The 15,216-nt window shown below is 41.4% G+C and overlaps 1 protein-coding gene and 1 long non-coding RNA gene across 3 annotated transcripts in view; both read left to right on the top strand.

Annotated features, from left to right (window-relative positions):
• Positions 1–15,216, top strand: part of LOC308582124 (uncharacterized protein) — a 155,310-nt gene that overhangs the window by 101,450 nt on the left and 38,644 nt on the right. The gene's annotated exons all lie outside the window — the stretch shown is intronic.
• On the top strand, positions 9,616–11,340 carry LOC308582144. Its single transcript, XR_014005515.1, has 2 exons — positions 9,616–9,683; positions 10,784–11,340. It is a non-coding gene; the product is annotated as an uncharacterized lncRNA (long non-coding RNA).

Here is a 15,216-nt window from a genome sequence, read left to right as displayed (position 1 = left end):
TAATTTATTCTTCCAAGACTCGTGTTAGTCAGAAAAAAATAGGAGTGGCAGAGTGCAAAGAGAGAGAAAGACATTTGGGGTGATCTGCAGTAGGAGTAGTAAGTGGGAAAAGGGAAATGTCTGGACATTAGAATTCATCTGCTGATGGGTCATTGCTGTTGTGAGCGTATAAACAGCTGGTATGAAACATCTCCATTGGCTGTCAATCTGTTTCAGTGCCCAGCGCTGGTGTGGCCTTCATCTTTAAAGCCTTGAAGAGTTTGGGTCTTGTTGTTGCTGTATCAGCTCCCCATAGTTCTCCTATTGAAATCATGTCTGGGTACTATCCTGAGGGAGCAATATGCGGCTAAGAACTGGAAACCTAGTGAGAAGGAAAGTGGCACAGTTTATGCAGATCGAGAGGAAGGGATGAAAGAGGGATGTAGAAGAGGGAGTGGTGCCTCAGGAGAAAAAAGGCAGGCAAGGCAGCTTGGGTGCTGGGAGGCATTTAATAAGGAAATTTAAGTAATTTCAACCACAGGTATATTTTGGCCATTTCAAGTCACATTGATTGAACACGCTATGATATCAACTGCCCAACAAAGCAGGGTTGTATTAGTGAAGAATGCTTCCTCTTGGATCTTCCTTGTGCTACTTTGGTCATATCACTGCCACCAACTTTTATTGAAACAACAGCGGGGCGGGGGCGGGAACTCATGTTTCCATAGTTTCCTCTTTCTCCTTCAATTTTCCATCGTAAGACACTTGTATCACAAGGTAAAATACAAATTGCTTCTCTTGAACAAAGTCAATGGAATTGTTTATATAGTACGTTCTACAGGAGATTTAAGCTGTCGTGAATTTGTGTGTCCTTTATTCTACTCACAAAGTCATGAGACCATCTCATTAGCATGAGGAGGTCATTCCAGGTCTCTAATACACTTCCAAGCATATCAAATCACTTCCATACAATTAAAGGCACAGTGGACAACTTCGCAATTAGTTATGCATCATATTTTTATATTATTTTGTGAGTGAAGTAAAAAAACTTCTCTAAAGTTGTTTCCATTTCTCAGCTTACCTACCTGCCTGTCAACAACAAATTCATGCAGAAAGAAAATTGAAGGCATTATTCCCTCTCCCGAAAACAAGCCTCTCCTTAACTTCATTTCTGAAAACTACATCCAAAACCACATCTCCAAATGTTTACTACCTAATATATTTTTGAATGTTTTAACTGATATAAGGCATTTGTAGAATAACATTAACATCTGGGCTAACCCTAACTCCCCTACCAAGTTTCGGCCTGATGTTAATTAAAACAGGCAAGTTATAAACCTCAGGAAATGGCAGCTGACCCTAACTATGAATGTAATGCTATAATAATATGCAGTAAAAATACAGCATCGTAGAACTGCTACCCAAACCACTCTGGGAACGATACTCTTTCTTTCCAGAATATATTCTTTTTGCTCAAGGAAAACTGGATTGTAACTCCATTCGCTCTTCACCACCATCATGGTACCTTGGTAGGTTATCTTTTTCAATTCAGTAGGTGGCACTCTCTTCTATGTTGCTGTGAAAACAAATATCCATTTGCTACTTTAGAAGTCTTTTGTATTCCCAATTTTAGTATATGTGCTGCCGAAGCGAGCACAAAGTCTTTTGTATTCCCTAGTCAATATCTTCTGGGGAAAGCCTTAACAAAACTAAAGCTAATTCAGGTTCTGTTCACTAAAGTTTTCTTTCAACATCTGACCATGGACAATTTGGGTTCTCATTTTGTAAAACCATACCAAGATGTTCTTTGAAAATTTTGAATTCATTGACTTTTATCAGCTTTGACTGATGTACCCAACCATGACTCTGTCTGGACAGAACGAGTCCTGCTACAGTTTTGTATTCTCTGATAAACTCCTGTTTGGATTACTGCAGTGTGTTATACATGGGACTACCTTTGTAAGCAGTCCAGAAACTGGGACTAGATTGATCCAGTAATATTACACCAATGCTTTATCATCTTCATTGTCTTCCAGTTCATGTCCTACCTCTATTCAAAGTGCTGGTCATAGTCTTGAAAACCTTACATGGATGGGGCCAGGTTACCTGAAAGACTGCCTCCTCCCACATCTACCTCCCTGGATTATCTTCTCTGGCTCCAGGTCCGAAATAAGGAGGGACAGAGAAGGCCTACAGTAGCAGTATCTCTGCTGTGGAATGTTCTCCTTAGAGATACTTACCTGGTATCCACATTGCAACAATTCTGGTGCCAGACTACCTTTCCTTTACTGCTCTTAAATTGTATGTGTCCGTGTGTTTAGATCTGTTGTTATCATCTGCCACTGGTTTTATTCTACTGTTGGTTATGTTATGTTTTAGATTTTATGTTCTATTTTTATACTTTATGATCTTAATTCTTAATTGCAAACTATCCAGAGGACTTTTCTTAGTGGACCATATTTAATATTGTAAATCTCTCTCTCTCTCTCTCTCTCTCTCTCTCTCTCTCTCTCACACACACACACACACACACACACACACACACACACACACAAAATTCTCTAAGGCGAGTGGTTATTTGTGCACCTAGAACCTTAGAAGCAATATTCTTTTTGTGCCTGTGAAGGGACTGGAAAGAAAAAAATCATAATTGTTCTATTCATGTGCAAGATGGTTATGTAGATAAGGACCCTCCATGGATATGATTTCAAATGACAGCATTTGCTATTTCAGTATTGTATTAATTGCACATGGTGTCCATTTATTCAAAACATTCCTCCAGTTTTAGTACAAGGAAAATAACCCCTTTCAACTGGATTGTCTCATGCAAGATTGGTGACTTCTCACAAAGCGCAAGGCGGGATGGCAGTGCTTTTTATACAGCTGCAACAATGTAGAAACAAATGAAGAACTACGTGCCTTTTCACATGCTGAGCTGTAACGTTGCTATCAGGAAAACAGGAAGTGCACCAGGAAATACTTAATTAAAGTGTTATTCCGTGCTATAGGCATTTGATCTGCTAGATTGGGCCTTGGCAAGACAGTGGCTCTTCCAAATCAGGTCTTCTAGACTGTGTAGATCAGCAGTCATCAGAAAAAGACCTACACATTTATCTTATGAGCAATTGGCTCCGAGTGCTGATTTTATACAAGCATTACATGTAGAAGTATCCAAAGTAGCAGAAAGACCATTCCCCTTGTTCACTCCACTGTGCGTTATTTATGTTCTTGATGGTGCAGAAAAGGAATATGCAAGCCAAAATGACAGGTTGAAAATGCCTGAAAAAAATTCAACTTATGAAATAATTGTTTTTAATAGCAAAGTGCCATGGGGAATTCATGTTTTCCTTGGAAGCAGGCCCTCTATCTAAAGAAGCTAGTATTGTGTAGTGGTTAGAGTCCTGCGGACACCATGGCTGCAACCCCCATTCAGCCATGAAGTTCATTGGGTGGCCTTGGTCTAGTCTCAATTACTTACCCCAACCCAAGTGGAGATGGAGAGAACCATGTATATTACCTTGAGCTCCTTGGGGAAAAGTTGGGCTATACAGTGGTACCTCAAGTTACAAACGCCTCAGGTTACAAACACTTCAGGTTACAAACTCTGCTAACCTGGAAGAGTTACCTCGAGTTGAGAAATTTGCCCCAGGATGAGAACAGAAATTGTGTGCCAGCGGCGCAGCGGCAACAAGAGGCCCCATTAGCAAAAGCACACCTCTAGTTAAGAACAGTTTCAGGTTAAGAACGGACCTCCAGAACGAATTAAGTTCATAATTAGAGATACTACTGTAAATGTAATAGGTAAGCTAGCAAGTTTTAAATAGACCTAAACAGTTCAATAGATATTGCTTTTCCTAGCAGTAGACATGCAGTGATGGTGAACTCTTCAACAGCTGAATTTCAGTTGGTCATGCCACTGTTAAAACGCACAAGAACCTCCACTGGGGCAACACTAGATCAGTGGCCCTGCTCCATTAGCTTCCTCTCTGGCCACCTGCAGCTCCGTGCATCCCCCCCCCCCCCCGCAAATCTGATCCACAGGGTTCCCCAGCTCTGCAGAGCAGATTGTGAGGCTATTCAGAGGGCTGCAGGGGTAAAGAAAAGAAGGTGAAATCCCAGTTCACAAGTGGAAGTTTATTCACTCATGCATGGGCAGCGTATACAACCCTAAGTCAATAAAATTTTGCTGTATCTGATTATATATGGCTGAAGCCATGGCCCAAAAATAAAAGGATGCCCAACAGCAGCAGCAGCAGATAACCAAGTCATTACTGCCATTGGGACTATAAATTAGTGGCAGCAGAGAAAAAGGTGATGGGAGATTGTGGAACTTTTTATCACCCAACAAGACTTCTGAAGCAAATAGGTCAGCCTTAGTGAAATCTGAGGTGCTAATAGCAGACTCATGAGCACGTTCATCTCCAAAACCTGGAATTGAAATATTCTCTTCACTTTTATTTACTTGGTTGAGTCAGTGTGGTTAGATGAAGGATGCAGCAGCAGCAGCAACAACAACAACAATAGTCTTTCCGGCACTGCCCACTGGGATTATTCCCTCTCACAATTTGTAGGTAGCTGAATATTAGGAAGTATATTTCTCCCTTCTTAAAGATACTTAATGCAATCAACTGCAAGTAGAAAATCCTGTCAACAGGCACAGCACATTTCCTAAGCAAGGAGAGTGGCACAGCTGGTGGAGCATTCAGAGAACCCTGGATAATATATTGCTAGGGAAATGTTGGGGTGATTTGAGTTAATTATGGTGATGATTATATAGTTATTTATACCCCGCCTTTCTTCCTGATGGGACTCAAGGCAGCTTACAGATAAAAATAAGAACTGCTAAAAGCATAGGGGAAAACCAATCATTAAAAACAATTAAACATTCTTAGAATTTAAAATATCTGCCTGCCTATCTACCTACGATATATTAAAACTATACAAATAATTACAATGAAAACAGTATGCCTGGGATAATTTTCCCTAAGGGGGAAGAGAGCTGCACAAGTCAAAAGTGTCACTGCTTATTGGGCAACTTTGCTCAGGACAGACATGGCGTTGTCCCATGTTAAAGCCGTGTAGGGGAGAGTCAGGCCCTGTTTGTCACCTGATGAGAGCCTTTCTTGCTGGGAAATGAGAGGTCACTACAGATGCCTGGGCTGGCAGAATGATGTCTTGACCAGAGGTCTCTGGCCAGTGAAGAGCTTGGTCAAGGAGAGTCTAGCTCAAAATGAATTGATCACTAATGAATTGATACTGATGCAGATTCAGGATTCTACCCTCTCCCTGGCTGAAAAGCACAAGTTATGAAGGCATGTCATTTGAATATTCTCTATACAGGAGCTATCCCAGATGGATGTAAACCAAGCACTTGGGAAGAGGAATATTTGGCCCATTATAGATAGTAATATCCTGGAAGCCTACCTAAAATGAATATTTCAGGCCTTTCTATATGACAAAAAAAGAAAGGAAAAAAAAAAGAATCTCTTAGTTGGTGGGCGGGGAAGCCATGGTCTCTTTATGCAAGGTCTGAAAATACAAAGACAATGGTAGAGAACTAAATTAGTTGTAAATAAAATAAAATACTAAAATAAAAGTGAGATTGAGTAAATGCATTTTATGGTCTGTGAGAAGCTGATGCATCGGTGATATGCAATCACCAAAGGCAGGGTTATGATGGATGCCCCCACAGACCTTCCTTCTGTTTATGGCATGGGAAAGGTCAATTTTTGTCCTGTACAATGTGTCACTGCTAAAAATATGACTCCAATAATTTATGGCAAATTGCTCTGCTAATTTACCACAAACTATAAATAACACTGCTTGAAAACAGCACAATATGCTCCTGCAATAAACAAGGAAACTATTCGCTTGATTCAAACCATATTGATGATAACATGTTAATTGGCACGGCCTAGTCTTTGAATTGTGTATTCTCAGGAATGTGCTTTCCCACTTTCAGTCAGCATTCATGTGCCATTTTGGGTGCAATTAGATAAACCTACTGGCAAAGTTACACTTCTTAGGTGATGAGAAAGCATTGACACAAGCTAGATCTGGGCCTTCAACTAGGTCCATGCTGTGTAGGATGCCAATAGCATTCTGGAACCCTCAAGCTTCCTTTTGAAGCAAGCTTCTATATCTTAATGCTGCAGGGAGAAAAGGACCTGAATACTTGACAACAAGGAATCCACAAAGTGAAGAAAGAAGTGAGCCAATTCATTATGACAATCAATATTTCAGATCTCATAGTTTCTAAATATATATTTTGATACACCAGCTAACAACAAGAACAACAACAACAGCAACCAATTTATCATTTATAAGCTGCCTATCTAACTGGGTTGCCCCTGCCACTCTGGGCAGCTCCCAAGAGAATATTAAAAACACAATAGAACATTAAAAACTTCTCTATACAGGGCTGCCTTCAGATGTCTTCTAGGTCAGATTGTTGTTGATTTCCTTGACATCAGACAGGAGGGTGTTCCACAGGGCGGGTGTGACTACAGAGAAGGCCTTCTGCCTAGTTCCCTGTAACCTCACTTCTCGCAGTGAGGGAACTGCCAAAAGGCCCTTGGAGCTGGACTTCAGTGTCTGGGCTGAAAGATGGAGGTGGAGATGCTTCTTCAGGTATAAAAAGAAGAGGCAAGGCTTGATATGAGGCTTATATCCCTAGGATAGTTATATGGTGATAACAAGAACCTCCACACAAACATTTCAATAATTTTGCCATATAGAGATAATGTTATCAGGAGTTTCTCAAACCATAGAAAACTTGCCTCGCTTTCCAACATACTACAGTTTTGGGTGGATTCCAAATCAAGAACTGAAATGAGCTACTTTGGGCAGATTTGGCACTTATTGAAGTCAAAACAGGATCTCTGCAAAATTCCCTAATCCAAAGTGGGCACCTCTGAAGTGATTTGGTGATTCAGATTTTTTAATCAACAACAACTATGCAGATACTGTGTCTGCAAAAACTGAAACATTTCTCCCCTGGCTTGTCAAACAAAAATGCAGGGATATTTGGACACAACGACAACAACAACAACAACAACAACAACAACAACAAAGATTCTGCACATTCAAGTATTTCTGTCCACACATCCACCTCTGTCAAATCAGCTTTACACTCAGTTTCTCTGAACTATGGTGCCAATTCAGCAGAACATAAGCTTGAAGCTGCCCACCTACATTCACCATAACTCCCACACCCAGTCTTCTAATATTTTCTTGGGGCACTTCCACAATTTTTCCAATAAAACCACAGGGAGGGAAGAAATTCCCTTTAATCCCCTCCCTATTTTAATGCAACCTAGCACAAAAGCCCCCAGGCTCTATCTATTTGAGGGGGGGGTGTGCTACAATGTTTGCAAATTCCATTCAATTCTGCCAAACCTATAATCTTTTAGAATTTCCCTAAGGTAGTGAATGAGGGAGGAACAACCCCCCCCCCCGGAATTGGAATTCATACCTAAATCAAATTACAAATGCTGTTTTCTGCAGCACCAAATCAGGATCCGATCTGAATCTTGTGGTTGGTGCACATTTCTTTACCTTAATGGTCCCTTAGGGATGGAAACACTGAGTATAAATATTTCAATAAAGAATAAACAAACCTTTCTGAAAGGTGCAGTTAAACCTTTTCTATTCCATCCTTTTTATAACTTCACCATGTCCTGTTCCCCTTGCCTTTCTGTGATCACCCTGTCCTGTGCAATACATTGAAGAAGAGAAAACTGTAGCTGGAACTAACTGTAAAGAAAATATGCAATGTGTTCACCTTCCATAGCCTCTCAGCCTCCAAAGTTCATGTCCATTCTATGCCAAATTTATGGCAATGGCACATGAAAGCTACTTGCTTTCAGGGCATCTACCACCATCAATTCAGTAACTATCCCTTATGATAAGGTTCCGATCTCCAGTTGCTCTCCGATGACTGGATATTCCAGTGACTGCTAGGAGCACCTACCTATGCGTGTTGAAAAATGTTGTGAGAGTGACCAAGCCTTTTTGTCAATGGCTTAAAGCTTAGATAAGCTCAGAGTGTTTAAATTGGCAATTCTAATAGCTACCCGAATCCAATTCAATTCACTGTGGCTTGACTTGTAAAGCAATTGGTGATACAGCGTTAATGCCAACTAATCTGATAAAAATTGACACAGTGACAGTGCTTGGCCGTTAGTACAGACAGCCCTTTATGTTATTGTAAATCCATTGCAGTTTTACAAGTTATCAGGGCGAGTTCATGAAAGGGCAGAAAATTTCCCCTCGCTACACAGCCAGATAAGGTGACTGAGCCTGCAAGGCAACCTGCAGTCTCCTGCCACGTTTCTGCCAAACAAGCCACTGAATTCAAGAGCGTTAAAAGGCAAAATTCATCACAACTAATTTCTATTTGCCGTCTATTAGGCTACATTGTTTTGTCCTCAACGTCAGGTTAAATAATGAACCTCTTGGAATAGAGTAAATTAACCTCCACTTTATGTTCATGTCATTGTCAAATGGAAACATCACTTGTACAAATGAAAAAGATTCATTAGTAACACTAATGCATAAGCTGCACTCTAGTAAAAGATAAGAGCGATTGAGGTCCTGTCATAATGCAGTGTCGAACTGCCGGCTTGTTATTTATGACGCCTGCCATAATCTTTGGAGATTATTTTCAGCAATGGTAATTAGCACACAATGCATCAAGAACAATTATGGAACAATGTCTTTGCTTGACAGGTACGCCACACAGCTGCGGGCGGGCTGTGATCCATGAGAAATTCAATCAAATCTGCATGCTGCCAGGAGTTTATTAATATTTCTCCTTTCTGAAGCAGCTTGAAAGGCAGCTATGCTTGACCGGCCACCCAAAAATACTTAGCAATGTGACATGAGCATGTTCCTTGTTAACATGTACCTGTTAGCACCAAGACTTCCCAGGCACTTAGACCAGATGAGAAAATGTCAGTTCATTTGCAGCTTGTAACATCAAGGGGGCAAGTCTGCTCATTTCTACATTTCCATTTTCTCTCTCTTATTCAGATAGTATGAATATCGTTAAATTGAAATGTCAGATCAAAATGCTGATCTGGCTTAAATCAATGACATAATCTCTGATGGATCACCTGTGCTGCCCAGGAGGGCATCTGCCTCACTGAATACCTGGCCTACCTATTAAATTAGGATAAGCAACATCCATTGAGTTCCATATGTCCTTAAGGCCAACTGACAGTAACTTCACGACACTATGCACCTTACTAAGCACTCTGAGGGCATAGAGGAAAGACTCTCAGCCTTACAGCTGTGGGACACTATCCCTGGGAGAATCATCAAAGCCCATGCATTGGGGGATCAACTCCTGTTATTTCTGCGCTATGGGAACCACAGCATCCTGTTCCCCAGAGTGGCCAACAAGAACTTCCAAGAAGCCCAGAAGAAGGACATCAAGGCACTAGCTCTCTCCTATTCTGGCTGCCCAGCAGCTGCATGGTTTTTGTGTGTGATGTGAAATGAGTCTTGAAGTGAGTTTCATAGCAAGTTCAGTTCCAAGCAGTAAACTTCTTCCTCCAGAGATGGTTCTTCTCTCCCCAACCCTCCTCTAGTTGCCAACATTCTGTTACTTTGGAGGGACAAAGAAACATAACCCAGGAAGGGCCTGTGCGGACAACAGCAGACTTGATTCTTCATGGCTGGACCTGAGAACAACTAGGCAGGTGCCTAGAGGGTCTCTTGGCATGACTGAGGTTCCTTTGTGCGATGGAAACTTCTTCCCCTCTTCTCCTCATGAATGCCCTCCAATCTGTTATGGGGTTTCCCCTCCCTCCAACCTTTCAAAGCAGAGTTGGGGATGGCACATTTGAAGGGCCACAGGTTTCACATCCCTGCAGTAGCAGGCAGGCCTCTGCAGAGCTTGTTTGAGGCCTGGGGGTGGGAATGTTGATAGAATAAACTCAAACAAAAAAGCAGCTGGTCCCTGGCGGGGCACCACGGCCAGCCTAACCCTCCAAGACCTGGGGCAATGTGCCTGCCTGCCTCCTCCCCCTGCACAGGCCTGGTAGCAGCTATGTCTTTGCATGAGTTTATGCACGGGCAATTTGTGTCTGTGTTCACAGAGTGAAGAAGTGCATTGTGTTCCCCAGAGATTCTCGCAGTATACAACCATCACTATCTCCATCATAATAACATACATTTTAAGCATAGAAAGGCGCAGCACCACTGATACAGTCATATTACATTACTAATCCTCATGGTGAAAACAGCAACTTCTCCAGTTGTACAGTTCAGGAATTCCAAGCCATTATCATGACTAAAGTCTGGGCTGTGGGGTGGAAGGAGTGAGTTTAGTTCAGGTTTTCAAACTTGTTTTAATTTACTTTTTTATATATAAAAAAGTCAATGTTAAGCAAATCATAGAAACTAAACATAGTACATACTATGGACTCGGGATGGTTGGCACCAATTTGCATGTACATGTTCATAGATTTATATCATTGACATAACATTTACATGGATAAGCTGCATAACAGGCTATGAGGGTCATGTCACATTTCTTTTGTGATGTCACTTGAGCCAGAAAAACTCTCTTTGGGATTTTTCAATTATCTGGAGAAACTGACGAATGGTGTGGGTGGGTGTGATATTAGAAATTCTGCAAAAATCCAGTGCAAATTCAAATTTGCAACCCTGCTCTTCAAAACCATAATATTAAGATTGGAAACCATGGCATTTAAACATGAAATACATTAGAGGACTTCTGTGTGCATGCCTTCTGTTTCCTGAGCTTTTCAGCTGCTTTCCTGTTTTGTTTTCAAAGTTTTCTAGCCCCAGTCAGGAGACTATGGCTTCTCCGTGTTAATGAACACTGCCACTCGATTGAGATGTCAGTAAGGGCCCTGCAAGGCACACAGTAGTGACTGAGAGAATATATGCGGCCCAATGGACTGTGGAAATACGTGGCCTGCTCTTGTCATACAGCCTCGTTAAGATAGTTTGCCTGGAGCTCCAAGAAATGGGAGACAGAAATTTGCTGTACTGTCCTATGTGCAAGGTTAGCATGGTTTGAAGCCTGGAAAGTGGCTCTATCTGAGCAATCTGTTGGCACCCTCCTGTTTTTACCTTGCATTCGCTAGTGGTTTCACTAATGGTGCGGCGGGAGGTACATCACCTTCAGTTTTGCCAGTGCACAAATTTAGACCAAAACGCTGTGTATCTGAAGATAATTGTACTTAGGAGGCCCTGTTTCCAATGATATTCATCCTGATATTATTCCAAGTTGTCTCTGGCAATTGTTCCTCTCCTCACACAGTTCTTCCAGTTGTGCTGTGGGAAGAGCAAAACAAACAAGGAAATAAATAAGTGTTGTCAATGAGAGTCATTTTGTATTTGCGTTCTTGATTTGCGTACTTAATAGTAATGTATTCCTCTGGAAGCTAGAGCTCTGGTGGACTTGTCTCTATCTCCCCGCTGCTCTGTCCCAAATTCCCTTTTGCTAATTGTGACGCTATTTCCCAGCTATTCTTTGGTGGCTCACATTCTCTCTGAATATCTCCAGGTATTTGACACTCAACAGACAGCTGATATCTTGGAATATTTGCAGTCTGCAGCCACATTCAGTATGTGAATGTATTGTTTGCTGATTTGAAAAATGGTACACCATAGTGGTTTTCAGATTTTCTGCATTCAGGGAATATTTTCTAGAGCTGGGTGAAATGTCCTCTAGCTCACTCCACAAATTAGTTCAACTTGGGCATTCGAAAAGCCCAGTTACCCTCTTTCCACAAACCTCCATGCTTCTGTCCCTACTGCCATATGCTCCTCTTCCATCTTTCCCCCTTTAGAAGCAACTTACCTTAGGAGTGACTCCCAAGTGGTGGGAGGCAGAACAGAAAGTCAGGAGGCCAGGAGAACCTTGAATATAACCTGTATGGTGCCTAGCAGAAACATGTTCTGTGGGTCATTTCCCACCAGGTATTGTGGACATTATCTTGGGAAAGGAAGAGGGGATAATGGGTGGTTGCATGCAGATGAATGGAAGAGGGAGACCTCACAGGGTCTTTCCTCAACTGCAAAGCTTGCCCTATTTTCCACAGAGGATCATGGAGCACATAGCCAAACCCTATAATCCCTGGCAGTAGATAATGCTTGACAGGAACATCATTTGTAGCTGATAAATGGTCCTGCCAGGTCTTTCCTGGTCTACTTCTTGTCCACCACTTCCTGTTACCTCTTTTACAAAAGGTAAGCCTCTTTTGCTTCATAAAAATAGAGCACTGGCAGGGAAGTGGTGGAAGTTTGGTGCGAGCCCTATCTCAGTTTGGCTCCAGATCATAGTGGATTGGCCCCAACTTGAATTAAGAGCATATGCTTTGCATGTAGAACATTCCTCCATAGCATGCAGGTAGAGCAGGGTATATTGCAATGTTGTTTTTGTGAGCACAAGGATATATTTCAAAAACCAACAAGAAACTGCACCATACAAAGTGAGCATGGCATGGCACAGAGATGTCCCCAGGTCCACTAGCTCCACTTCATATGGAATGAGACTGGAACCCAGAAGCACACCTGCCCCAACTGGAGCCCAACTTGCTTGGATTTCTGCTCAGGTAGAACTCGGATCCATTTCTCTTTGTAGAGACAAAATGGGATAAACCCATGTATGCCACCCTGTACTCCTTAGATGAAAATGATAAATAACTTAACAATCCATTACGGCTGCAACCTATTTCATTCTGCTGTAGGTTCCCTTAATTAGTTAAGCTTCAGTTTTGCAGACAGTTTCATGAATCTGAATCTTGTTAATTGCAGTGTGCATTAAGTACTGGGCGGGGTGTAACTTTGTGCTGAATTGCAACCATGAATTCATCACAATGGAAACATAAAATAGAAAACAACCCTTAACACACTGCAAGTATGAGAAGACAGAACTTGTCCTGTCCACTAAAATATTGAGGCCGCTTTGACTTGGAACATGTTCCTTCTAATGCAGAGGCCATTCAGCTAAACCTTGACCAAAATCCATTTAATGCCTATTCAAGAAATCTGTTTTCCAGCTACAATTCAGGCCCCCATTGCTGATTTGAGGAACCAAACTAATTTCATGTGGTTCTCCCAACACCCCTCATGACATTTATGACATATTTTTCTGTTTAGAAGGAATGATCTTTTCCAGATGCCAGCTGATCTGAAACTACCTAATGAGATTTCCACAGATGTAGAGAGGTTTTTTAAAAAATGGTATTTTATATATTTTTTCCACAAAGGATGATGCTCTCCAACACAAATATTTCTGTTCCAAAAAACATTACAAATATACTTGGATGAGTGCTGAATTAATGAACACTTGTTCGATGAGAAAAAGAGAGAGGCAGTGTTCAGTTATTTCACTCTTTTTTGGTTTCATAATCTCAATGTGCAATTATACTTAGGCTAGAATATAGTCACTGAAGTCCATGGGACTTCTTTCCAAGCAAGCAAGCTTTAAATTTGGGCTGTTAGTATACTTAAACACTGTTAGAAAGGCAGTTTTAAGAGATAAAATGAACATTGTTCATTTTATTCCATATATATCTCTACAATTCCATAGTTCTCTGCCCAATAAGACTATGATTTTGAGCTGTGGATTTCAAAATAACTCGCACTAATTATTATCAACAATATAATGTAAATTGTGATTTCTTAGTGGAAACAGAAAAGTCACACCACATGTAATAATTCTTTTCTTTCCCCTCTGTATGTGTGTTTGTGTAGGGGAAGGAAATAAATATATTTGGGTGGTGTTTTTGTGTGTGTGTGTTATTTTGGGATTGCAATAAACATTATGAATTTTTAATATCCAGGTGAGTGATTGATTCTTAATCCCTATCCAATTCCTGCCTCCAGATATATCCATCACTGTCCTTACTGCTGGTCTACCTCAGTTTCCCAAAGATACAAACTCCCTCAGTTCAGGGCTCCAGCTCCTTTTCAGGGTGCAGAAATGTTGCATAAGCTAGCGATATCCTTCTGATTATGCAAAGTAGCACATTCAATCAAATGGACTCAAAACCATGAAAGCTTAGACCATATAGTCTGTGCTCAGATATAATGACAAACCATGCTTTAGCATGTCAAGAACAAGTCAAGGTGAACCTCAGCCTCATGTACTTCCCTCTCCCCTCTCCTCTTCTGGCACAGCTGTTGCAAGGAGGTCAGAAGCTTAGCTTCTATTTTTGATTAGCCACAGTTTGAGCTACATAAAAACTCTAAACCAGGGCTATGAAACCTGTGGCCCTCCAGATGTTTCTAGACTACAACTGCAATCACCCTTGACCCTTGATCATGTTGACTAGGGCTGATGGGAGTAGGAATCTAACAACATCTAGAGGGCTACAGGTTCCCTACCCTAAGCAATGTCTATGGTTTGTTTCATAACCCATTGTTCGAAGTTGGCTTGCTTTAAACAAACCATGCTTAAGGTTTGTTGTATTTGGATGAAATGACAATGGGCAGTCAATCAAAAATGGAATCTGAAGCTTCTGAACTCCTCCTTACAGCAGCACTGCAGGATGAGGGGGGAGCATCTAAATGCAAAGGGGGGCAGGCCTATTCCCATAATAGTAAACCATGGTTTACTGTGACATCCAAAGGAAATGACAAACCTTTTTTTCTGAAGCAAACTGACCCAGGCTAGTCCTCTGGAAGTTGTTCACATTAAGTGTGTGGAGCTCCCATATACCACCTGACAAGCGATTTTCTGTGCTTGATTAATTTTAATGTGCTGAATAATAGATGGGATGTTGCATAGGCTCCAGTTAACCCTTTAAGCGTACCCTACGTCAGGCTTTACATAACTATTAAGTTCAAATATCTTTGATTTTCCTCTGCATTCATATTCTGTTCCTTAGTAAGTTGACCTCTTCCCACACCCAGTTACACTTGGGGGGGGGCGGGAATTGCAGTAGAGTCTGGAAATATTTAAACGATATCCTTCTCACTGTTGTCAGAGCAGAACACCCACAATTGAGCATGTGAGGCCAGGCCCGTTCCAGCTCTGAGATCAGCTTCACAGATGTCTGTCACCTGTTTCTAAGGAAATGTGCAAGTGTTTGGGAAAGTGCAGAGCCTCATTGTTGTTGTGGGAATCTGAAACCACTCTGAACTCTGCCCTGACGTTGCTTGTCAAAAATATTTAAAAAGAAATAGCAACATTCTTTCGTCAGTCATTAGCCAGGACCTGCACTAAAGGCTCTGTCCTGTAAAATGCCAGAA

This window comes from Podarcis bocagei (assembly GCF_964188305.1).
Source record: "Podarcis bocagei genome assembly, chromosome: 2".
Lineage (NCBI taxonomy): Eukaryota > Metazoa > Chordata > Lepidosauria > Squamata > Lacertidae > Podarcis > Podarcis bocagei.
Note: the sequence above shows the minus strand (reverse complement) of the source record. Positions and strands in the feature narration are given on the sequence as shown.